Raw genomic sequence first — 27327 nt, 5'->3', positions numbered from 1 at the left:
TATGAATAGAGTTTTACAAGAATAAGGAGGAAGTAAAAGGATCACTAAAAGGTGGTCAAAAAGTTTTAATGATATTTAAAATGTGATGCCCAAAAGGTGGCATTTATAGAGCTCTTTAGCAGTTCTTGAGTCATAAAAATCAGCCAATAAATAATTGCTGCTGGTGGTTACTAGCTGGGCCCTGGCCTCACGCTTGGGATATCTGCAATCCATAAATGCCTCTACTAATAGTTAATCGGTCATCTTCTAGAAAACATGTTTTGTGTCAAACTATTACATCACCCTTTTAAACTGTGTGTTAAAGTTAAATGTTTTTCTAGGTACACTCAGAATATCAAAGTCTAGAATTTCAACAGATAAGGTAATAGTTCTTTATTAAACTACATAGGACAAAAAAGTCAAGAAAAGTAAGGGTTATTTTTTCTATCAAAATATTACATACAACCAGATTTAGAGAAAACATTAATTTTGTATGCAGTGCCAAATATAATAGAAATCAATGAAAATCTATAAAACTGAAGGGGGAACAGAAACTTTAACAGAATGTCAGAATTTCCTATAGATTGAATCATATTTTAAATTTCACAATATACATGGATTTATATATCCAAATCTAACTCTTGTGTACTGGCTTATCATAAAGGGATCACACTTTATTCTTCAAGTGTGGGAAGAATACTGGCACGTTGACAAAGCCTGGGAATTATCAGTCAGGCCTAAATAATCCTAAAAATAATAAAGACGTTAATGAAAACAGAAAACTTTGTCGTCTATGAAAGTAACTAACATATTTGCAAAGTATTGAATCCCTTAAATTGTGTCATGTATGATTGAAACCAAATCTTATTCAGTTGAGTATCCCAGTTGCCTAATACAGTAAATAATGAACAACATATAGTAAAGTAAAGGAGAAAGGGAGCAAAACCCCACAATCAGATTATTTTATAAAGTTTTTATGCTGCTTGATAAAAATTCAGAGTTTAACTGAAAATTAACCATAAGGTGTTAGTCGCTTATTCGTGTCCAACTCTGAACCCATGGGCTGTGGCCCGCCAGGCTCCTCTGTCCATGGAATTCTCCAGGCAAGTATATGGAGTGGGTAGCCATTCCCATCTCCAGGAGATCTTCGCAACCTAGGGATTGAACCCAGTTCTCCCACACTGTGGGCAGATTCTTTATGGTCTGAGCCACAAGAGAAGCCTAGGTATTTTATTATTTTTGATGTGATGGTAAATGAGATTGTTTATTTAATTTCTCTTTTTTGTTGTTTATGTATAGAAATGCAAAAGATTTCAATATATTAATTTTGTATTCAGCAACTTTACCTAATTCTTTGATGAGCTCTAATAGTTTTCTGGTATCATCTTTAGGATTTTTAGGATTTTCTATGTATTTTCTATGCATGTTGTCTGCATACTGAAAGTTTTACTTCTTCTTTTCCAATTTGGAATCCTTTGGTTTCTTTCTCTGATGACCATGGATTTGCCATGCCTTCCGAATCTACGTTGAATAATAGTAATGAGAGTGAACATTTGTGCCTTGTTTCTGATCTGAGAGGAGTACTTTTTGTTTTTCACCATTGAGTGTAATGTTTGCTGGGTTTGTTGTGTATGGCCTTTATTATGTTGAGGTAGGTTCCCTCTATGCCCACTTTCTGGAGAGTTTTTATCATAAATAGGTGTTGAATTTTGTTGAAAGCTTTTTCTTTATCTGTTGAGATAATCATAGTTTTTATTCTTCATTTGTTAATACGATGTATAACATTGGTTTGCAGATATTAAAGATCCCTTGTATCCCTGGGATCTCACTTAATCATGGTATATGATATTTTTAATGTATTATTAGATTCAGATCACTGGTATTCTGTTGAGAATTTTTGTATCAATGTCATCAGTGATACTGGCCTGAAATTTCCCTTTTTTGTAGTATCTTTGGTTTTTGTATCAGGCTGATGTTAATCTCATAGAATGAGTTTGGGAGTGTTCCTTCCTCTGTAATTTTTCGGAAATCGTTGGAGAAGGATAGGTGTTAATTCTTCTCAAAATCTTTGATAGAATTCACCTGTGAAGCCTTCTGCTTCTGGACTTTTGCTTGTTGGGAGTTTTATAATCATAGTTTCAGTTTCAGTGCTTGTGATTGTTCTATTCATATTTTCTATTATTTCCTGGTTAAATCTTGAGAGATTGTACCCTTCTAAGAATTTGTCCGTTTCTTCCAGGTTGTCCATTTTATTGGCATATAGTTGCTTATAGTAGTCTCTTATGATCCTTTGCATGTTTTTGTTGTCCATGTTAACTTCTTTTTCTTTCTGAGTTTATTGATTTGAGCCCTCTCCCTGTTTCTCTTGATGAGTCTGGCTAAAGGTCTATCAATTTTATCTTCTCAAAGAGCCAGCTTTTAGTTTCATTGATCTTTTCTGTTGTTTTCTTGGTCCTTGTGCCTGCCTTTAATTTCTGCTCTGATCTTTACTGCTTTCTAGCTACTAACACTGGGTTTTGTTTTTTCTCTCTCTAGTTGCTTTAGGTGTAAGGTTAAGGTTCTTTATTTGAGATTTTTCTTGGTGTAGGGTTGTATTTACATAAACTTCCCTTTAGAAAATTGCTTTTGATGCATCCCATAGGTTCTAGATCATTGTGTTTTTGTTATCATGTGTCTCTAGGTATTTTTTAATTTCCTATTTGATTTTTTCAGTGCTCCATTATTTGTTTAGTAACTTACTGTTTAGCCTCCTTGTGTTTCTTCTTTTTTACAGTTTTTTTCCAGTAATTGATTTCTTTTTTTTTTTTTTAACTTTACAATATTGTATTGGTTTTGCCATACATTGACATGAATCCGCCATGGGTGTACATGTGTTCCCCATCCTGAACCCCCCTCCCACCTCCCTCCCCATCCCATCCCTGTGGGTCATCCCAGTACACCAGCCCCGAGCATCCTGTATCATGCATCGAACCTGGACTGGCAGTTCGTTTCACATGTGATAATATACATGTTTCAATGCAATTCTCCCAAATCGTCCCACCCTTGCCCTCTCCCACAGAGTCCAAAAGACTGTTCTATACATCTGTGTCTCTTTTGCTGTCTCACATACAGGGTTATCGTTACCATCTTTCTAAATTCCATATATATGCATTATTATACTGTATTGGTGTTTTTCCTTCTGGCTTGCTTCACTCTGTCTAATAGGCTCCAGTTTCATCCACCTCATTAGAACTGATTCAAATGTATTCTTTTTAATGGCTGAGTAATACTCCATTGTGTATATGTACCATAGCTTTCTTATACATTCATCTGCTGATGGGCATCTAGGTTGCTTTTGTGTCCTGGCTATTGTAAACAGTGCTGCAATGAACATTGGGGTACACGTGTCTCTTTCAGTTCTGGTTTCCTCAGTGTGTATGCCCAGCAGTGGGAATGCTGGATCATAAGGCAGTTCTATTTCCAGTTTTTTTAAGTAATCTCCACACTGTTCTCCATAGTGGCTGTACTAGTTTGCATTCCCACCAACAGTGTAAGAGGATTCCCTTTTCTGCCACCCTCTCCAGCATTTATTGCTTGTAGACTTTTGGGTCGCAGCCATTCTGACTGGCGTGAAATGGTACCTCATTGTGGTTTTGATTTGCATTTCTCTGATAATGAGTGATGTTGAGCATCTTTTCATGTGTTTGTTAGCCATCTGTATGTCTTCTCACCCTAACTCATTCTATGAGACCACCAGTAATTGATTTCTAATCCAATAGCGCTGTTGTCAGAAGGGATGCTTGATATGATTTCAGTTTTCTTAAATTTACTGTGACTTCATTAGTGACCCAAGATCTGATCTATCCTGGAGAATGTTTTGTGTACACTTGAGAGGGAAGTGTATTCTGCTGCTTTCGGATGGAATGTCCTATAATTATCAAGTCTATCTGGTCTAATGTGTCATTTAAGGCTTGTGTTTCCTTATTAATTTTCTGTCTGTCCATTGGTATAAGCGGGTGTTACAGTGCCCCACTCATAATCTATTTTACACAAGTATTTTAAAAATCAAATGCCTTCAAAGAAATGGATGACTTTATTACAAAAGAGGTTGTATAGGGTAAAGTTATAGGTATTGTGCTTTCTGGGCTTGGTTTCATTTTTTTGTTTATTTAAGACTACTTTTCATTCCAAAGACTTAATAATGAACTTTTGGGTTTTGTTTTCTATAGTTGAAAATTGGCTGCTCTTTTGTGAAATAGCCTTATTTTTTCACTAAAAGGGACCCTGAATTCCAGCTGACATTTAGCAATAAAAGAAGTTTCAGATTTTCCCTCTTAAATGTACTATAGCACCTTCAGAACCAGTCAGAAATTATCAAGTAGATGTAAATACAATATACTTCAATATATGAAATATGGTTAACTAGATGTAAGTGCTGGATTCAAGGAATTTGAAATATAATTCATAAAATATCTTGACTTTTATAGTACAGACATATCAGCTCAGTCAAATAGTTGATTCTGTTCTTTAAAACTGTGTAGGGATCAGTTTTTCTTCCATTCAGCTTTTTTCCTGTTTTGTGCTGGAAGATGTACAAGATGTTAACCAATTCAAAAATACCTTTTTTTTGAGTGCTTACTCTTTAGAATATTCTAGATGCTTGGCATGTAGCCATGAATGAAGCATATAAAAACCTTGCTTTCATGAAGTTTAAATTCTGTTGGAGAAGGAAAACAGTAAGAAGTTAGTATTTTTATAAAGTGTTAAAAGAGTTTTGAACAGATAAAAGTAGTGTAAGAGAAACTGAGAAGGCCTATTTTCTATAGCTGATTGGAGGTCATATTTGACCTTCAAGTTAATTGAAGTCACAAGAGATCTTGGAAGAATGTTACAGAGGAAACACCTAAATGTATGTTCAAGGTACAAAAAGAAGAAAGGCACTTGGCCAAGTCTTAGGGAATTGAGAACCAAGGTAAGAAATTTGGGTTTTATTCTAGATATAATTGGGAGCTTCAAGGGAACTTAATAGGACATGTAATTAATCAAGCAGTATTTTGGACATAAGTTTGTGATGTCTGTTAGACACTAGAATGTTATTCATGTGGGAGATAGAAGCTCTGAAGAGACAGAGTTGGATATCAGTATGTCCTTGTTTAAATACCTTTTAGAAGGTGGTTAATGGATAAAGAAGTACCTTAGCAGAGTATCCCACCTTTCTTCCTAAAACTAAAATTGTTACTTATTCCAGCCACAGTGGCTGAGTAGCTTCTTTGATGTTCCTCAAACAGGCCAGGCACAGTTTCCCCCTAAGGGCTTTTTCCTTTGCATGGAATGCTCTTTCTCTGGATATTCCTCGTGGTTCAACTCCCTTACCACCTTCTAGTCCCATTTAAATGTCACCTTCTCCAGACCTTCCCTGACCACTCTATTTAAATTTGTAACCCCTGCTGTGACACTCCTGACCCCTTTCTCCCTTTACTTTTTCCACTGCGTTTATCACTATCTGACATGTCACGGATCTGACATCACATCTACTTTTATTTATGTACTCCATTGGTGTGTTTTGTTCACTGTTATATCTCTTGCCTTGGAACAGTTCTAGTCACATTGTAAACACTCAGTGAATAATTTTGAACATGTAACTTAATTTTTAAAATATCTTAATTTATTTCACCATTTAGTTTTTAATAATTGATCCCAAATTTAAGACATGTCTTAAATATCTTCAGCCATAATCCTAAGCCCAGACTTCTTAGTGCCATTCACATGATGAGGACAGAGCTAACATTACTTTTGCTCATTCTGATTAAAGTTAGGTGATTGAATTAAAAATTGTTCTATATCTCTAAAATAGATGGATGTTGATTTCAGTAGGAGACTTCCTAGGTCCTTCTAAATTTTAATTATCAGTCTTTGTGTTTCCATTTTTCTAATTCCTGAATGCTGACAACATACATTACCTGTACTGTTTATATTATTTAACATTCAAAGAGAACATTGTATATGCACGGTTTCTGAATCTTCATAGTGTCAATTTGTTCTGACATGATCAGAGTAAAAGCAACCAATTTACGTAGTTCTCTCTAACCTGGCAGCATGACCTACCCCTATTTCACCAAAGAAAGACAATACTATTGTAAATTTTTGATAAATCTGAAATATTTTCTATGCACACATTGCCATATGACATGGGAAGTAAATAGGCATTCTTAGAATACTCTTCTAATGTGCATCTAGTTCATTAGTGTTTCCTTTTCATTCCATGTCACTGTGGCTATTGCCTTGCAATGGTTGCCATAGCAAAATTGATTAGTCCCTGAGTTTTATTTGTGGCAAAGACTATAAGACATCTATCATTGTGAGTCACAGATGCCAGATGTGATTTTGATAAATATTTTGAATGCTTTTTGATTGGAAATGGTAATTTATATACAAATTATAAAATTGCTACTTCTGAGTCTTGATTTTATACATACTCAGTATTCAAAGCAGACTAAGCTGTACTCCTTTTATTTAAGATTACAAATATGAGGAAAAACTAGGACCCTGAGTCCATGAATTTTTTTTTGTTTAAATTTTATATGATTCTTGCCTTTCTAGGTAAGGGGGTTTGGGGGGTTTTTTTTGTACAGCTATCTTTCTTACTTACTAAATTCTCAAAGTTATACTGTTCTTTTAATTTTTCAAAGGTGCATGGTATTATGAGTATATAATTATTTCTTTGAAAATTAAATTTAAAGCACTTAAAGAGTCCATAAGATAGTGTTATATTTTACATTATCACATTACTGTTCTGTAATTTAGCAGGTTTTTTTTTTTTTTTTTTAATTTAAGCTAATTGGGACGCTTGTCTCTCTAAGCCTGCCCTAATTAATAGAATGGATCTCTGATAACTGGAGCAGTCCATGTAACTGATCTGTGAACTTCATCATGCATCTATCTCTTTGTTGGTTGATTGCCACAATATTGGGGAAATGGTTACTGCAGGATCTTTCCAATTCTTAGACCTTCCAGTTACATACAGCCTGGGAGAGACTAATAGTGAAATTTATTCCTCTCTGATATCTTACACTGGGGGGAATTCCCCCAATCAGAGCAGTAGAGAGTAATATACTATCAGAGCCTGAGAATAAATTGTGAAGATCCCCTTTCTAAATGTCCTACGATATTTTCAAGTAACCCAGGCTTCCATTTCAACCTTATTTTCTTTATATCTGCATTTTCATTCTGTGTAAATACCCCATCCATAGATAAGCAAAAGTAGAGATGTACATCTTGGATATAGGTACGTATACAGCTCTCTGTGCTTAACCTTCACCCCTAAAGAATTGAGTGATGGGTTGGATGGATCAATATGTGGTGGATAGATGGATAAAAGCACCGTTTGCTACTTATTCCTTGTCTGGAGCAATCCATTCCCTTAATGAGTCTCACAAAGTCATCAGTTTTTCTCTTCTGTTCCATGATAGCAAGTCAGTAGCCTTTTATTTCTGTTGTACTAATAGACAAATGGACATTATCTATACCTAACTTGCCCCTGCCTATAATTATACCCCAAATAACTAATGTATTCTTAGTTAATCAATAGAAAAGTTTCAAAGTTTTGTTAATCAAGGACATTAAGGATTTAGTAGTTAGTACTTTTCAAATATTTGTTTACTTCTTTTTCATAATACTTAACAGTTTCTTATTATTTGGCAGGAACTCTTTTACACATTGTGTGTTTTACCTTCATCTCAGTTAATCTTCCCAAAACTCGCTGAGGTGAGCAAATTATTTATCCTTGATATACAGATGTGGTAACAGTGGTTCAGATGTTAAGAAACTTGCCTAAGGGGACAAAACTAAGAAGTAGTAGAGCTGGAATGTGATCGTTGGCTCTATCTCACAAACGGTGAGGCACTCCTTCTGCGTTAGTTCTTAAAATGTGTGAGCATCCTTTGTTGATGTTCTCCAACAGTGACCTCTTGGTAAGCCCTTTTTGGTTTTTTAAAACCATGTATCATGTTGATAGTGAATCTTTTGCTTCTGCTCCCTGCAAGATGGCTTTTCCCTTATTACTTTCAGAATTTTTATACTGTCTGACATTTTATGATTATCCATCTCAAAAATTTAGTTTTATATGTGTGTGTGTATATATATATATGTGCATATATATATCAATAATTATAAAATATATAATATTGTGGGTTCCAGAAAATACCAAAACAAGGCATTGGTAATTTTGATATAGAATTCACTATGTAAAAATATCTCTTGTATTAAGACAGCTCTTCAGAATATTTCTTTATCAACTAGATAAACTTATAGTTTTTATTCAGATGAAGTCATTCGGCTGTTGAGTTCTGAGAACATGTGGGAGATCATTTCCTAAAAATTAGCTCCTTGATTTCTCTTTGATTTTGATTTTTTTCCCTACCCTGGATGTTTGCAGTTTTGCAGCCACATATTTGTATTTTCTGACAGTTTTTAGAACTCTGGCTCACGTCCAAATTGTGACTCATCATTTGAAACCAGGATCTCTCTAAATTTATGTGAACAAATTCTTTCTTAAACATTCACTAATACAGGTATAAACATTCTTTACGTCATATCCTAGTTCATATTTTTTAAATCAAGATTTTTTTTGGCCTTACACAGATTTCTTTTTCTATTCTCCTTTGTTTGAAGTAGCAGTCTTTATTTGAAAGATCTGCTTATATCTGGGATGTGTTAAAGATGTCAGTTAAGTCTCCTGTGTCTCATACTTCTTATAATCTTCTTAAAATAAGCTGCTAGTTTTAAAAGTGGCATTTATCATGATGAAAAGTTAAGGCAGCAGAGAAAGGAATGTAGTAGATGGTTTAAAAAGAACCTCACTGTTTGAAATCAACCACCAGTAAAAGTGGTTGAGGGCTTATAGAGTAAGTATATTTTTTACTTTAAATCTATTGCAATGTTTATAGCAATTAGTACTATTTTCCTACTGAAGATTTGTCATAGGCTTTAGATCCACATAGATCTAGATTCAAATTTCATTTCTGGGTAAATCATTCAAACTCTTTAACGAACTATTTCCTTATATACTGTGAGGTTATCACTAGGTTGTGGTAAACATAAAATGGTCTTGTAGGTGCTTTAGAACCTTGGCATTACATGCTGAATAAATGTGAGCTCCAACAATAATAATGTTTTAGACCATTTACTTAGAGTTTAATATCTTCTTTATTCAATATATTCTTTAAAAGATGAAAGAGTAATTCACAATCTTCCTGTAGAGCCTTTCTTCTTAGCACTCTGCCACTTCCAGTACATCTATCTAAACTTCTTCCTCTGCACTGCCTTATACTCCTCAAACCACTAAAACTCATGGAGTTTTAACCTCCTTCATATCTCCTCAAACTGTCTTACCCCATGATTATTTCTTTAACTCATCTCTCTCCTACCTTACTGTGAGATTACTGACCTAACTCCATTCTTGTACCTCTCCAAACCATTCTTCACTCTGTAGTGCTGCTTCTACACAAAATGAATCTGAAATACTAAAAGCCTTTAATAGCTCCCTGTATCATTATGATAAGGTCCAGTCTTTGCTATGGTACATAGGCCATTTTGGATCTGGCTTCTTATTACTTATCTCTAACAAGATTTCATTATTTCTGGAGTTATTTCTCCACTCTTCTCCAGTAGCATACTGGGCACCTGCCAACCTGGGGAATTCATCTTTCAGTATCATATCTTTTTGCTTTTCCGTACTGTTCACGGGGTTCTCAAGGCAAGAATACTGAAGTGGTTTGCCATTCCCTTCTACAGTGGACCGTGTTTTCTCAGAACTTTCCACCATGACCGGTCCATCTTAGGTGGCCCTACGCAGCATGGCTCATAGTTTCATTGAGTTAAACAAGGCTGTGGTTCATGTGACCAGTTTAGTTAGTTTTCTGTGTTCTTCAGTATTCTTCCTTTGAGAATTCAGTATTTTTGCCTTGAGAACCCATGAACAGTATGAAAAGGCAAAAAGATATGATACTGAAAGATGAACTTCCCAGGTTGGTAGGTGCCCAGTATGCTCTGGAGAAGAGTGGAGAAATAACTCCAGAAAGAATAAAAACACAGAGCCAAAGTGAAAACAACACCCAGTTGTGGATGTGACTGGTGATGGAAGTAAAGTCTGATGCTGTAAAGAACAATATTGCATAGGAACCAGGAATGTTAGGTCCATGAATCAAGGTAAATTGAAAGAAGTAAAACAGGAGATGGCAAAAGTGAACATCGACATTTTAGGAATCACTGAACTAAAATGAACCTGAATGGGCAAATTAATTCAGATGACCATTATATCTACTACTGTGGGCAAGAATCCCTTAGAAGAAATGGAATAGACCTCATAGTGAACAAAACAGTCCGAAATGCAGTATTTGGGTGCCATCTCAAAAATGACAGAGCAATCTTGGTTCGTTTCCAAGGCAAACCTTTCAATATCATAGTAATCCAATTCTGTGCCCCAACCACTAATGCCAAAGAAGTTGAACAGTTATATGATGACCTACAAGACCTTCTAGAACTAACAACAAAAAAAGATGTCTGTTTCATCATAGAGGACTGGAATGCAAAAGTAGAAAGGAGATACCAGGACTAACAGGAAGGTTTGGTCTTGGAGTACAAAATGAAGCAGGGCATAAGCTAACAGAGTTTGCCAAGAGAACACACTGTTCATAGAAAACACTCTCTTCCAGCAACACAAGAGACAGCTCTACACATGGACAGTACCAGATGGTCAATACCAGAATCAGGTTGATTGTATCCTTTGCTTGATTGTATCCTTTGCAGCCGAAGATGGATAAGCTCTATACAGTCAACAAAAACGAGACCAAGAGCTGACTATGGCTCAGATCATGAACTCCTTGTTGGAAAATTCACCTTAAATTGAAGAAAGTAGGGAAAACCACTAGACCATTCAGGAATGATCTAAATCAAATCCCTTATGATTATGCAGTAGAAGTGACAAATAGATTCAGGGATTAGGTCTGATAGAGTGCCTGAAGAACTATGAAGAGTGGCACATGACATTGTTTAGGAGGCAGTGATCAAGACCATCCCTAAGAAGACGGAATGCCAAAAGGCAAAATGGTTGTCTGAGGAGGCCTTACAAATAGCTGAGAAAAGAAGAGAAGCAAAAGGCAAATGAGAAAAGGAAAGATATACCCATCTGAATGCAGAGTTCCAAAGAATAGCTAGGAGAGATAAGAAAGTCAGCAAGGAGATAAGAAAGCCTTCTTAAGTGGTCAATACAAAGAAATATGGGAAAACAATTGAATGGGAAAGACTAGAGATCTCTTCAAGAGAATTAGAGATAACCAAGGGAACAGTTCATGCAAAGATGGGCACAATAAAGGACAGAAACGGTATGGACCTAACAGAAGCAAAAGATATTAAGAAGAGGTGGCAAGAACACACAGAAGAACTATACAAAAAAGATCTTAATGACCCAGATATCCATGATGGTGTGATCAGTCACCTAGAGCCAGACATCCTGGAGTGTGAAGTCAAGTAGGCCTTAGGAAGCATCACTATGAACAAAGCTAGTGGAGTTGATGGAATTCCAGCTGAGCTTTTTCATATCCTAAACAATGATGCTGTGAAAGTGTTGCACTCACTATGTCAGCAAATTTGGAAAATTCAACAGTGGCCACAGGACTGGAAAAGGTCAGTTTTCATTCCAATCCCAAAGAAAGGCAATGCCAAAGAATGTTTAATCTACCACACAATTGTACTCATCTCACACACTAGTAAAGTAATGCTCAAATTCTCCAAGTGAGGCTTCAACAGTACATGAACTGAGAGCTTCCATATGTTCAAACTGGATTTTAAATAGGCAGAGGAGCCAGGGATCAAATTGCCAACATCCACTGGATCATAGAAAAAGCAAGAGACTTCCAGTAAAACACATATTTCTGCTTCATTGTGCTAAAGCCTTTGACTCTGTGGATCACAACAAATGTGGAAAATTTTTGAAAAGAGATGGGAATACCTGTCCACCTTACTTTCTTCCTGAGAAATCTGTATGCAGGTCAAGAAGCAACAGTTAGAACCGGACATAGAACAACGGACTGGTTCCAAATTGGGAAAAGAGTACGTCAAGGCTGTATATTGTCACCCTGTTTGTTAATTTCTGCGCAGAGTACATCATGCGAAATGCTGGGCAGGATAAAGTACAAGCTGGAATCAAGATTGCCAGGAGAAGTATCAATAACCTCAGATAATGCAGATGACACCACTGTTATGGCAGAAAATGAAGAAGAACTAAAGAGCCGCTTGATGAAAATGAAAGAGACGTGTGAAAAAGCTGGCTTAAAAATCAGCATTCAAAAAATGAAGATCATGGCATCTGGACCCATCACTTCATGGGAAATAGATGAGAAAATGATGGAAACAGTGAGAGACTTTATTTTGTTGTGCTCCAAAATCACTGCAGATGGTGACTGCAGCCATGAATTTAAAAGACGCTTGCTCCTTGGAAGAAAAGATATTGCAAACCTAGATAGCATATTAAAAAGCAGAGACATTACTTTGCTGACAAAGGTCCTTGTAGTCAAAGCTATGGTTTTTCCAGTAGTCATGTATGGATGTGAGAGTTGGACCATAAAGAAAGCTGAGCAGCGAAGAGTTGATGCTTTTGAGCTGTGGTATTAAAGAAGACTCTTGAGAGTCCCTTGGGCTTCAAGGAGATCAAACCAGTCAATCATAAAGGAAGTCAGTCCTGAATACTCATTGGATGGACTGAAGCCAAAGCTCAAGCTCCAGTTTTTTGGCCACTTGAGGTGAAGAACTGACTCCTTGGAAAAGACCATGATGCTGGGAAAGATTAAAGGCAGGGGAGAAAAACAGGACAACAGAGGATGAGATGGTTGGATGGCATCACCAACTTGATAGACATGAGTTTGAGTAAGCTCCAGGAGTTGGTGATAGACAGGTAAGCCTGGTGTGCTACAGTCCATGGAGTTGCAGAGTTGGACACACGATTGAGCATGAGCAACTTAACTGATCTCAACAAGATTTTACAGAGACAGTACAGTTCTCGAAATATATCATATTCCTTTTTCTATTTTACTTCCAGGCCTTAGTATGTGAGATTCCCTTTTTCCTCCAAACTCCTAATCCCTAATCATCTTTCAGGTTTTAATTGTTATTTTTCTAAACACTAACTGCAGTGCCTGGCACATAGTAGGCTCTCTGGAAGTGTTTGTTAGATGGGTTTAAAAACAGCCTCTCTGCTTGATTAAATGATTATATCAGATGCAGTTTCAAGTTCAAGTCACTAATACATTTTTGCTCCTGTTGCATGTACTCTGTTTTAGTACTTTCCATATTCTGTTGCGAGTATATATATGTTTTTTTGTTTTACTTTTCTTTTCACCCATAACTTGATTTCTTTGGAGACAGAGAACATGGTTTTCCACATTCTTATTTGAATGTCTGGAATATTGGTTGGCACATTAGTAAATGCTTAATAAATGTTTAATGAATAATTTCTTCAAAAGGAGTCTGCTTAAATACTTTTTAATTTTTAGCAGTTTTATCACAGTATAACTTGCACACTGCGAACGTCTCCCATTTTAAGTGTAGAGTGTAAGCTTTAATAGACTGTGATAAAACTGTGTAACCATGACTACGATCCCAATTTTAAAACACTCTCATTAATCCAGAGTTTCTTATGCCCATATTCTCCTAGACAATCCAGCCCCAGACAGCTACCAATATGCCTTTTTTTAAATTGTGGTATTAATAAAATCTATATAAACATGCAATTTGCTACATTAACCATTTTAAATACACAGTTCAGTGGCATAAATTATATTCACACTGTTGTGCAGCTGTCTATATGTGCTGTTTGCAACACTTTATCATCACTGCAAACAGAAACTCTATGCTTATTAAGCAGTCATTGCTCCCTTCCGCCAGCCCTTAATAACTTCTAATCTACTTTCTGTGTCAATGAATTTGAGTACTCTAGATACTTCATGTAAGTGGAGTCCTACAATATTTGTCCTTTTGTGTCTCATTTATTTCACTTAGCATAATGTTTTCAAGGTTCATCTAGATTGTAGCAGTTATCAAAATAAATTAATTTCCCTTTTGATTATCCATTCATCTGTTGATAAACTTGAGTTCTTTTCTCCTTTTAGCTGTCATGAATAATGCTGAACTGGAGCTTGGCATATTATTCTACCATTACTTCCTTCTTAAATTATGTGAAGTAGTATGTCATTGTTTTTTTCATTTGCATTTCTCTTATGTCTAATGATGTTAAGCATCTTTTTTTTTCCTTTTCATGCAAGATCTTTACTTGCAGCATGTGGCACCTTTAGTTGCCAGCTGTGGAATCTTTACTTGCAGCGTGTGAACTCTTAGTTGCCACTCATGGGATCTAGTTTCCTGAACAGGAATCGAACTCGGGCGCCCTGTGTTGGAAGCTCAAAGTCTTTGCCAGTGGACCACTAGTGAAGTCCCTTGAGTATCTTTTCATGTGATTTTAGAGTATTTGTGTAAATTCTTTGGAGAAATGTCTGTTCAAGTGCTTTGCTCAGTTTTTAATTAGATTGTCTTTTTGTTGAATTGTTGGAATTTATTATGTATTCTGGATGTTAAACCCTTTGTATGAATATTTTAATATGCATGTTTAAATGTGTATGATTTGCAAGTATTTTCTCCCTGGGAATTAACTTTTCACTTCATAATAATGTCTTTCAGTGCATCAAATGTTTTAATTTTGATAAAGTACAGTTTCCCTGTATTTTCTTTTCTTCTTCTGTTTTTATTTTCATATGTAAAAATCACAAATAATCTGGGCAGTTACTGAATGAAGATTAGGAATAAACAAACACTCGATAAAACAAGAGGAGACTGAACCAGAAAACTAAACCATTCCAAGCACAGTACTGAAAAATTCTACTAACAATACTTGGTTCACTCTCCTGCTTCCTCTCTATGCTCTAGGCTCTCCACTGAGCCAGGACACCACTTGCCTTTCTTCGATGCTGCTCCTGTCTCTTCTGCTGAATTCAAGCATTTAACTTTGAGATGGTACAAATTCCCCAGATAAAGTCTTTGATTCCCCTGGCAAGGTCCTGCAGAAAGATTTTGACACTGTCAATCATCTCTTTACCACCCAAACTATCAAATACACAAAGGAGTGAGAAGTATGCTCAGATCTTTCATCAGGAAGGACCCTGCAGCTTCACTGCCACGGCTCTGGCTCCAGCTGGGCCCCTTGCCCACTGCCTGCCGGCTCAGTTCCTCTGAGCCCCTCCACGCCTGGGCACGGTCAGGATCAGGGCCGCTGCACTTACACTGAATCCCGATTATTTTAAGCTTCCTGTGAAAATGGTTTTCCTTCCCAGTATTTGATTTAGGAGTAGGCATGTGACCGGCTTTTGACCAAAGAGACACCTGGGAAAATCTGCTGGGAGACTTCTAGGAAAAACTTCACCACTCTTGACACTCAAGGTTTCTCTTCTTTCACTAGACATGCACTGTCTAATATGATAACCACAAGGCACAGGTGGCTATTTAAAATTAAATTAATTAAAATAAAGTGAAATTAAAAATTCAGTTCCTCAGTCACACTAGTTACATGTCAAGCACTCGGTGTTCGCCAGGGGTAGTGGCTTCCATATGGGACAGTGCAGACAGAATATTTCCATCATTGCAGAAAGTTCTGTTGGATTATTATCCTACTGGATATTATTGGATATTATCCAATATTATTCTATTGGATAAGTGCCTGGATATTTTCAGTTTGAATTTTAAACAGTGGTAGCCATCTGAAAAGCACTGAAATGGGTTAGGGATCGCAAGTGAAAATGGAGATAACCTGAGGTTTTGAAAGGTTGGCATCCCTGATAGTTCAGTTGGTAAAGAATCCACAATCAGGAGACCTGGCTTTGATTCCTGGGTCAGGAAGATCCGCTGGAGAAGGGATAGGCTGCCCACTCCAATATTCTTGGGCTTCCCTTGTGGCTCAGCTGGTAAAAAATCCACTTGCAATACAGGAGACCTGGGTTTGATCCCTGGGTTTGGAAGATCTCCTGGAGAAGGGAAAGGCTACCCACTCCAATATTCTGGCCTGGAGAATTCCATGGACTGTATAGTCCATAAGGTCGCAAAGAGTCAGATAGGACTGAGAGACTTTCATTTCACTTCAAAAATCTGTTATCAAATCCAAGTCACAAAGATTTTCCCCTCTACTAAGAGTTTTATAACTTTAGCTCATGTTTGTTTTAATAATCATCTAGTTTATATTCATTTTTCCACTTTGGTACAATATATGAAGCACAAACTAACATATAGAGTTCAACAACATGAGGTACCTTCTCTGCACTGTGAAAAATATGTCACTTTTTGAAGTGTTAGTAGTTAATTATTTCACCATATCTTTTATTGGGAATCCCTGGTGGCCCAGATGGTAAAGAATCTGCCTGCAATGTGGGAGACTGGGCTTCAATCCCTGAGTTAGGAAGATCTCCTGGAGTAGTGTGTGGCAGTGCACTCCAGTATTCTTGCCTAGAGAATCCCATGGACTTGAGAAGCCTGGCAGACTACAGTTCATCGGGTCGCAGAGTTGAACACAACTTAAGCAACTTAGCATGCACGCATCTCTTAATACCAGATAGAAAGGAGTCTTATCATTCAGTGCTACCCAATATTACAAGTGAAAAAAATTGACTCATAATTTAAAGGAATCTTTTAGAAACTTTATAGTCGATCCTTCTATCTATAGAGAAAAGTATGGTTAAACAGTAAAGTTACGAACCATAAGGACTCAATTGACAAACTTTTTAGACCTTGAGTGAAAAAAAGGTTGAAATTGTCTCCCATTTTTATGATCAGAAATCCTTTTCTCTGTATCACAAGGGGACTTTAATCTTTAATTCACTGTTCATTAACTTACTTTTGTTTGGGATTATGTTGTAAATTCTATCACAAATAACTCAGGAACTGTAATTTTTGCTATTTTACTCTCTCTGAAACATGTCAAAATAATACTGATCCTTCATATTTGTACATATAGACTTCTGAGAAATGCAGGCTCTCCCTCAGACGTTGTTGTTCAGTCCTTAAGTTGTGTCTGACTCTTTGCATCCCCATGGACTATAGAAAGTCAGACTCTCCTATTCTACGTTATCTCCCAGATATTGCTCAAATTCATGTCCATTGAGTTGATGATACTATCTTACTGTCTCATCCTCTGCCACATCCTTCTGCTTTTTCCTTCAGTGTTTCCCAGCATCAGGGTCTTTTCAAATGACTTGGCTTTTCACATTAAGTAGCCAAAGTATAGCTTCAGCTTCAGCATCAGTCCTTCCAATGAATATTCAAGGTTGATTTCCTTTAGGATTGACGGGTTTGATTTAGTTGAGGGAAGGACTTTGGACTACTGTGATGTTGAATGGTTTGCCTTGGAAAGCAACAGAGATCATTCTGTCATTTTTGAGATTGCAACCAGGTACTGCATTTCTGACTCTTTGCTTGACTATGAGGGCTACTCCATTTATTCTAAGGGATTCTTGCCCCCACAGTAGTAGATGGTCATCTGAATTAAATTTGCCTGTTCTTGTTCATTTTAGTTCACTGATTCCTAAGATGTCAGTGTTCACTCTTGCCATCTCCTGCTTGACCACATCTAATTTACCTTGATTCATGGACCTTATATTCCAGGTTCCTGTGCAGTATTGTTCTGTATCACATTGGACTTCACTGTCACCACCAGGCACATCCACAACTGAGCATCATTTCCACTTCAGCCCAGCAGCTGCATTGTTTCTGGAGCTATTAGTAATTGCCCTTCACCCTTCCTTGATAACATATTGGATCCTTCTGACCTGGGAGGCATATCTTCCAATATCGTATCTTTTTGCCCCGTTATATTGTTCATGGGTTCTTGTGACAGGAATACTGCGTGGTTTGCCATTCCCTCCTCCAGTGGACCACATTTTGTCATAACTCTTCACGTTGACCCATCCATTTTGGGTGGCCCTGTATGGCATGGGCCTCATACATTATTTTATTCAATTCTTAAGCAGTAGGTACAATGTTGTTTTACAGCCAGCCTGTCTCAGCCTCTAAGAGCTGATTGCTAAATTTTCAGATACAAGTTTAATAAAATTAGATACTAAGTTTCATAACTTAAAATCACATAAGTTATGTTTGAAGCAAAAGTAATAAAAACCTTTAGGTATCATATCCTATTTACCAGAAATTCTGTCAATCAAAGATTTTCTTCTACTTTATAGCTATTATTAGTCTAACTTTATTTTAATTTTTATTTTATGTTATAGTTGATTAATCATGTGTTAGTTTCTTATGCATCTGTTCCTTTTCAAATTCTTTTCCCATTTAAGTAATTACAGAATATTGAGCAGAGTTCCCTGTGCTATAGAATAGGTTCTTATTGGTTATCTGTTTTAAATATAGCAGTGTGTCCCATGTCAATACCACTTTTCAACCCATCCCACCCCCACAACACTTCCCCAGTAGCCATAAATTCATTCTATCAGTCTGTGAGTCTGCCTCTATTTTACAAATCAATTCATTTGTATTAGGTTTTTTAGATTCTGCATAGTCATATCATATTATATTCATCTTTTTCTTTCTAACTTAGTATGATAATCTCCAGGTCCATCCATGTTGCTGCAAATGCAATTTTTTTTGTTGTTGTTAATGGCTGAGTAATATTCCATTGTGTGTATGGACCACATCTTCTTTATCCATGCATCTTTCTGTGGGCATTTAGGTTGTTTGCATGCCTTGGTTATTAGAAACAGTGCTGCAGTTAATAATATTGTGCATGTATGTTTTCAAACCATGTTTTTCTCTGGATATATGCCAAGAGGTGGGTCTACTGGATCATATGGTAGTGCTATTTTTGTTTTTTTAAGAAACCTCTGTTCTGTTCTCCATAGTGGCTATACCAATTTACATTCCTGCCTACAGTGTAGGAGGGTTCCCTTTTCTCCATACACTCTCCAACATTTATTGTTTGTAGATTTTTTTTTTATGACAGACATTCTAACTGGTATGAGACAATATCTTATTGTAGTTTTTTATTTGCATTTCAGTAATAGCAATGTTCAGCATCTTTTCACATGCCTCTTGGCTGTCTGCATGTCGTCTTTGATGTTTATTTAGGTCTTCTGCCCATTTTTTGGTCTTTTTTTATACTGAGCCACATGAGCTATTTGGAAATTTTGGAGATTAATCCCTTGTCAGTCACATTATTTGCAAATATTTACTTTAATTCTGGGGTTCATCCTATCTGTGGTTTCCTTTGCTGTGCAAAAGCTTTCAGTTTAACCAGGTCCAATTTTTTATTTTTGTTTTTATTTCCATTACCTGATATAACAGATCAAAAAAAGATACTGCTGTGATTTCTGTGAAAGAATATTCTGCTTATGTTTTCCTCTAAGAGTTTAATAGAATCCAGTCTTACACTTAGATCTTTAATCCATTTTGAGCTTCTTTTTGTGTATAGTATAAGGGAGTTTCCTAATTTCCTTCTTTTGCATGTAGCTGTCCAGTTTTCCCAGAACCGTTTGTTGGAGAGACTGCCTTTTCTTCATTGAATGCTCTTGCATCCTTTGTTGTAGATTAATTGACCATAAGTGTGTGAGTTTATTTCTGGACTTTCTATCCTATTGTACTGATCTACATTTCCTTTTTTAGTGCCAGTGTTGTACTGTTTTGATAGCTGTAGCTTTGTAGTATACTCCAAATTCAGGGAGCCTAATTCTTCCAGCTCCGTTTTTCTTTCTCAAGATTGCTTTCTCTATTTGGCGTCTTTTGTGTCTCCATACAAGTTTTAAGATTTTTTTGTTCTATGAAAAATGCCATTGGTAATTTGATAGTAATTGCAGTGAATCTGTACACTGCCTTGGGTAGTATAGTCATTTTCACAGTGTTGATTCTTCCAATCTAAGAACATGGTATATCTTTTCATCTATGTGTCATCCTCAATTTCTTTATCAGCACCTTATAGTTTCCTGAGTGTAGGTTTTTTGCCTCCTTAGGTGGGTTTATTCTTAGATATTTTATTGTTTGTGATATGATGGTAAATGGGATTGTTTCTTTAATTTCTCTTTCTGAACTTTTGTTGTCACTATATAGAAATGCAGTAGATTTCAGTGTATCAATTTTGTATCCTGCAGCCTTAACAAATTCATTGATGAGCTCTAGGAGTTTGCTGGTTGCATCTTTAGGACTTTTGATGTATAATTCCTTTTCTTTCTTTTTCTTCTCTGATTTCCAAATCTATGTTGTATAAAGTAACAAAAGAGAACACCTTTGATTGTCTTGTTCCTGATCTTAAGGGAAATGTTTTTCAGCTTTTCACCATTAAGCACGATGTTGTCTGTAGATTAGCCATTAATGGTCTTTATTATTGTTGAAGTAGGTTTCTTCTGTGCCTACTTTCTGGAGAGTTATTATCATACCTGGGTGTTGACTTTTGTTGAAAGCATTTTCTGCATCTTTGAGGTGATCATATGCTTTTATTCTTTGGTTTGCTAATGTAGTGTATAACTTGCATATATTAAGAAATCCTTGCATCCTTGGGATAAATCTCACCTGATCATGGTTTATGAATCCTTTCAAAGTAGTGTTAGATTTGGATTGCTAGTATTTGTTGAGGATTTTTGCATTTGTGATCATCAGTGATACTGACCTGTAATTTTCCTTTTCTGTGGTATCTTTGGTTCTGCTATCAGGCTGATGTTGGCCTCTTAGAATGGGTTTGGGATTGTTCCTTCCTCTGCAATTTTTGGAAGAGTTTAAGAAGGATAGGTGTCAGCTTTTCTCTAGATCTTGGATGGAATTTGCCTGTGAAGCAGTCTGCTCCTGGACTTTTGTATGTTGGGAGCTTTTTAACCACAGTTTCAGTTTCAGTACTTCTGGTTGATCTGTTGATATTTTCTACTTCTTCCTGGTCTTGAGAGATTGTACCTTTCTAAGAATTTGTCCATTTCTTCAAGGTTGTTTGTTTTATTGGCATATAATTGCTTGCTGTAGTCTGTTATGATCTTTGTATATATTTTGTGTCCATTATAACTTCCCCTTTTTCTTTCTGATTTTGTTGATTTGAGCCCTCTCCCTGTTTTTCTTGATAAGTCTATCTGAAGGTATATTGATTCTGTTTATCTTCTCAAAAAACCAGCTTTTAGTTTTATTGATCTTTTCTATTGTTTTCTTGGTCTCCATGCCATTTATTTCTGCTCTGATCTTTATGCTTTCTTGGCTTCTGCTAACTTTGAGTTTTGTTTTTATTCTTTCTCTAGTTGCTTTAGGGGGGTTTTGTTATTTTTCTTGTTTCCTGAGGTAAAATTGTATTTACATAAGCTTCCTTCTTAGAACTACTTTTGATGCATCCCACAGTTTTTGGATCATTGTGTTTTTGTTTTCATTTCTCTCTAGGTATTTTTTTATTGCCTCTTTGATTTCTTAATGATCCATTGGTTATTTAGTAGCATAATGTGTAACCTCCATGTGTTTGTGTTTTTTACTTTTCTTTTCTTTTCTTTTTTTTTACTAATAGTTGATTTCCAATCTCATAGTGTTACTGTAAAGAAAGATACTTGATACGATTTCAGTTTTTGTAACAGATTATTGACTGGAGATGTATTAATACATCTTTTGTTATTCAAACATTATTGACCAGAGACATATCAATACATATTTAGAGAATGATACAATTAATATCACCTTGCAAAGTTGTTAGAGCTTAAAATCTTTAAGGTTCATTATACAACTTAGAATTTTCATTATCATTCACAGTTTGCTCCATTAGATTTCTGTTTCAGCCTTGAGTGCAATAAATGCATTTTTGCAATAAATGCAAATTTATTACCATAAAATTTTCAAAAACTGACACATTGTGAAATTTTTTGTGAAAAACAATTTTGCAGTGAATTTTATGCAGATACTTTCACAGATTATCCAGTCAACATATATACTAGACATACTAGACTTTATTTTTCTGGGCTCCAAAATCACTGCAGATGGTGATTGCAGCCATGAAATTAAAAGATGCTTACTCCTTGGAAGGAAAGTTATGACCAACCTAGACAGCATATTAAAAAGCAGAGACATTACTTTGCCAACAAAGGTCTGTCTAGTCAAGGCTATGGTTTTTCCTGTGGTCATGTATGGATGTGTGAGTTGGACTGTGAAGAAGGCTGAGCACCGAAGAATTGATGCTTTTGAACTGTGGTGTTGGAGAAGACTCTTGAGAGTCCCTTGGGCTGCAAGGAGGTCCAACCAGTCCATCCTAAAGGAGATCAGTCCTGGGTGTTCATTGGAGGGACTGATGTTGAAGCTGAAACTCCAATACTTTGGCCACCTGATATAAAGAGCTGACTCATTTGAAAAGACCCTGATGCTGAAAAAGATTGAGGGCAGGAGGAGAAGGGGACAACAGAGGATGAGATGGTTGGAAGGCATCACCGACTCAATGAACATGGGTTTGGGTGGACTCTGGGAGTTGGTGATAGACAGGGAGGCCTGGCGTGCTGTGGTTCATGGGGTCGCAAAGAGTCGGACATGACTGAGCGACTGAAGTGAACTGAACTGAACTGATATATACTAGTGTCTCAGAAGTAGATGGTTCTTCAGAATGTAGTTCTGATACAGACAATATGAATATTAGACCAACAAAAGGACAAAAAACCTTTGTGACTGATTCTTATATGGAAAGTGAAAATAAAACTCAGTCTGGAGAAGACTTTACAGGTGTTTTAGGTTAATACTGAGTCTATTTAGATTAATACTGAATGTATTGATCCACAAGTGTTAGTGAAATAACAGAATTAATTCTGGGCTGGCCAGTATAAAATTCACCAGCCACAGGCATTAGTTTCTGCAGAAATCCCCCAGTCAATAATGAGTTAAATTTAATGAATCTCACATTGTGGCCTAGCATGTGATCAATCCTGGAGAATGTTCCATGTGTACTTGAGAAGAATGTGCATTCTGCTTCTCTGTAAATGTTGGTTAAGTCCAACTTAATGGATTGTTTAAGGCCTGTTTTTCCTTATTAATTTTCTGTCTGGATTATCTATCCATTGATGAATGTGAGATGTTAAATTCCCTCAGTATTATTGTGTTACTGTCAATTTCTCCTTTTACAACTGTTAGTATTTGCCTTATGCACATGTACTCTATGTTTGGTGCATATATACTTACAGTTGTTATATCTTATTGGATTGATCTCTTGATCATTATGTAGTGTCCTTTGTCTCTTATAACAGTCTTTATTTGAAAGTTCATTTTGTCTGATATATGAGTATTGCTACTCCCACTTTCCTTTCATTTCCACTTGAATGGAATACCTTTTTCCATCCTCTTACTTTCAGACTGTGTGTGTCCCTAGATCTAAAGTGGGTTTCTTGTACACAGAAAATGTATGGCTCTTGCTTTTATATCCATTCCACCAATCTGTGTCTTTTTGTTGGAGCATTTAATCTGTTTCATCTAAGTTAATTATCAGTATATATGTTCCTCTTGCCATTTTGTTAATTGTCTTGGCTTTGTTTTTGTAGGTCTGTTTTTCACCTTCCTCTTTTATTCTCTTCTCTTTTGATAAGATGACTAACTTTAGTTTTATGTTTGGATTCTTTTTGTGTAGGTATCTTTTGTAGATTTTTATATTACCATGAAATTTGATACAGCAGTCTGTATATAAATAATGGTTTTAATTTGCTGGCCTTTAATGTCAAATGCATTTCCAGTATCCTTCATCTGTGCTGCCCTCTTCTCACAGTTGCTAGTTTTGATATCATATTTGTATGGAGATGATTTCCTACCTTTATGTTTGCCTTTACTGATAAACTTTTCCATTCATAATTTTCTTGTTTCTAGTAATGGTCTCTTCTTTTCCACTTAGAAAATTTCCTTCAGTATTTCAAGCAAACTTGGTCAGGTAGTGCTGAATTCTCTTAGCTTTTGCTTGTCTGTAAAGCTTTTGATTTCTCCATCGAGTCTGAATGAAGGCCTTTCAGTGTAGAATATTCTTGCTTGTAGGTTTTTCCCTTTCATTACTTTAAATATTTCGTGCAGTTGCCTTCTGGCCAGCAGAGTTTCTGCTGAGAAGTCAACTGATCCTTACGGGAGTTTGCCTGTAAGTTATCTGTTGCTTTTGCCTTGTTGCTGTAAAAAAAATTTTTTTTCTCTTTAGTATTTGTCAGTTTGATTACTATGTGTCTCAGTGTATTCCTCCTTGGGTTTGTCTTGCTAGGCACTGTCTCTGCTTCCTGTACTACGGTAACTATTTCTTTCCTGTGTTAGGACAGTTTTCAGCTATTTTTTCTTCAAATATTTTCTCAGGTCTTTTCTTGCTCTGTTTTCCTTCTGGAATCCCCATAATGTGAATATGGGTGCATTTAACGTTTTCCCAGAGGTCTCTTGTGGGCTTCCCTCATAGCTCAGTTGGTAAAGAATCCGCCTGCAATGCAGGACAGCCCGGTTCAATTCCTGGGTCTGGAAGATCTGCTGGAGAAGGGATAGGCTACCCACACCAGTATTCTTGGGCTTGCCTTGTGGCTCAACTTGTAAAGAATCCGCCTGCAATATGGAAGACCTGGGTTTGATCCCTGGGTTGGGAAGGTCCCCCAGAGAAGGGAAAGGCTACCCACTCCAGTGTTCTGACCTGGAGAATTCCGTGGACTGCATAGTTTATGGGATCTCAAAGAATCGGACGCAACTGAGTGACTTTCACTTTCAGAGATCTCTTAGCCGGTCTTCGTTTCTTTTCACTCTTTTTTCTCTAGTCTGTTTTGCAGCAGTGATTTTGTGATTTTGTTGTTTTTGTAAGAAACTCACATCCTTCTACTCTACCACCTTGAGGCCACTCCTTAGCTCCTGTATTTAGATCAGTTCATTTTTAGTCAATTTTCGCACATGATATGAGTTAGAGATCCACTAGATTTCTTTGCATGTGGAAATCTAGTAGCCCCAGCATCATTTGTTCAAAACTCTTATTCCCCCATCAAATGGACTTAAAATGCTTGTTCAGTTGTCCTTGGATATGTGTTTATTTCTATATTCTCAATTCTGTTTTGTTGGCCTGTATGTCTGTCCTTATACCAGTACCACACTGCAGTGTTTTTTTGTTTTAATTGAGATATAATTGACATGTAACATTTTATTAGTTTTAGGTATACAACATAATAATTTCATACACACACAACACACACACATTGCAAAATAATTATAACAATAACTTTAGTTAACATTTATCACCACACATAGTTATATTTTCCTGTGTTGAGAAGTGTTAAGATCTATTCTCTAAACAAATGTCAAATATACTATATGTCAAATATATATATATATACAAATGTCAAATTGACTATATTCACCATACTGCACATTACATTCCCAGGACTTATTTGTAACTGAAACTTTTTATCTGTTGAACACCTTCACCCAATTTGCACATCCCCTACCCTTGCAACCATCGGTCTGTTCTCTGTATGTCTGAGTTCAGCCTTCTTTTAGATTCCACATGTCAGTGAAATCATATGATATTTGTCTCTCTCTGTCTGGCTTATTACACTCAGCATAATGGCCTCCAGGTCCATCCATGTTGTCAAAAATGGCAGAAATTTCATTTTTTTAATAGCTGAAAAACATTTTATTGTATATACAGTAAGTCCCCTCCATATTGATCCTTCAAGTTGTGAACTTTCAAAGTTTACGATTCATGGGGTCACAAAGAGTCGGACACGACTGAGCGACTGAACTGACTGACTCATTCTTAAAACATGAATTGTTCAACCATTGGTACAATTCTAAAAAACAAGGACAAGATCATGGAACATGTGAAGTTTGTTATGCCTGTGGTCTGTGGTATAGTCAATAATGTCAAAAGAACCTTGAAAAACTGACTGAGGAAATGGACAAATTTTTCAGTGTATGGATGCAGGATCAAATTAAGTAGAATCCCAATGAGCTTAAAGCTGGATTCAGCAGAAAGGTAAAAGCCTTTCAGTTCAATTCACTTCAGTCGCTCAGTCGTGTCTGATTCTCTGCAACCCCATGAATCACAGCACACCAGGCCTCCCTGTCCATCACCATCTCCCAGAGTTGACTCAAACTCACATCCATCAAGTCGGTGATGCCATCCAGCCATCTCATCCTCTGTTGTCCCCTTTTCCTCCTGCCCCCAATCCCTCCTCCCAGCATCAGAGTCTTTTCCAATGAATCAACTCTTCGCATGAGGTGGCCAAAGTACTGGAGTTTCAGCTTTAGCATCATTCCTTCCAAAGAACACCCAGGGCTGATCTCCTTTAGAATGGACTGGTTGGATCTCCTTGCAGTCCAAGGGACTCTCAAGAGTCTTCTCCAACACCACAGTTCAAAAGCATCAATTCTTCGGTGCTCAGCTTTCTTCACAGCCCAACTCTAGACGGACCTTTGTTGGCAAAGTAATGTCTCTGCTTTTTAATATGCTGTCTAGGTTGGTATAGCTGTGCTTCCAAGGAGCAAGCATCTTTTAATTTCCTAGCTGCAGTCACCATCTGCAGTGATTTTGGAGCCCCAAAAGATAAATTCTGTCACTGTTTCCATTGTTTCCCCATCTATTTGCCATGAAGTGATGGGACCGGATGACCTGATCTTAGTTTTCTGAATGTTGAGTTTCAAGCCAACTTTTTCACTCTCCTCTTTCACTTTCGTCAAGAGGCTCTTTAGTTCTTCTTCACTTTCTGCCATAAGGGTGGTGTCATCTGTTTATCTGAGGTTTTTAATATTTTTCCTGGCAATCTTGATTTCAGCTTGTGCTTCATCCAGCCCAGCATTTTGCTTGATAGATTCTGCATGTCAGTAATTAAATAAGCAGGGTGACAATACACACCCTTGATGTACTCCTTTCCCTATTTGGAACCAGTCTATGTCCAGTTTTAACTGTTGCTTCTTGACCTGCATATAGATTTCTTGGGAGGCAAGTCAGATGATTGATATTCCCATCTCTTGAAGAATTTCCCACAGTGTGTTGTGATCCACACAGTCAAAGGCTTTGGCCTAGTCAGTAGAGCAGAAGTAGATGTTTTTCTGGAACTCTCTTGCTTTTTCAATGATCCAACGGATGTTGGCAATTTAATCTCTGATTCCTCTTCCTTTTCTAAATAAGGCTTGAACATCTGCAGGTTCACGGATCACATATTATTGAAGCCTGACTTGAAGAATTTTGAGTGTTACTTTGCTAGTGTGTGAGATGAGTGCAATTGTGCAGTAGTTGGAACATTCTTTGGCATTGCCTTTCTTGGAGATTGGAATCAAAACTGACCTTTACCAGTCTTGTGGCCACTGCTGAGTTTTCAAAATTTGCTGGCATATTGAGTGCAG

At 36.7% G+C, this 27327-nt stretch overlaps 1 protein-coding gene across 1 annotated transcript in view; it reads left to right on the top strand.

Annotated features, from left to right (window-relative positions):
• Positions 1–27327, top strand: part of ITFG1 (integrin alpha FG-GAP repeat containing 1) — a 299997-nt gene that overhangs the window by 93345 nt on the left and 179325 nt on the right. The window lies entirely within an intron of this gene.

The sequence above is a fragment of the Bos taurus genome, chromosome 18, assembly GCF_002263795.3.
Source record: "Bos taurus isolate L1 Dominette 01449 registration number 42190680 breed Hereford chromosome 18, ARS-UCD2.0, whole genome shotgun sequence".
NCBI lineage: Eukaryota > Metazoa > Chordata > Mammalia > Artiodactyla > Bovidae > Bos > Bos taurus.
This window is presented reverse-complemented; position numbering and strand designations above follow the sequence as displayed.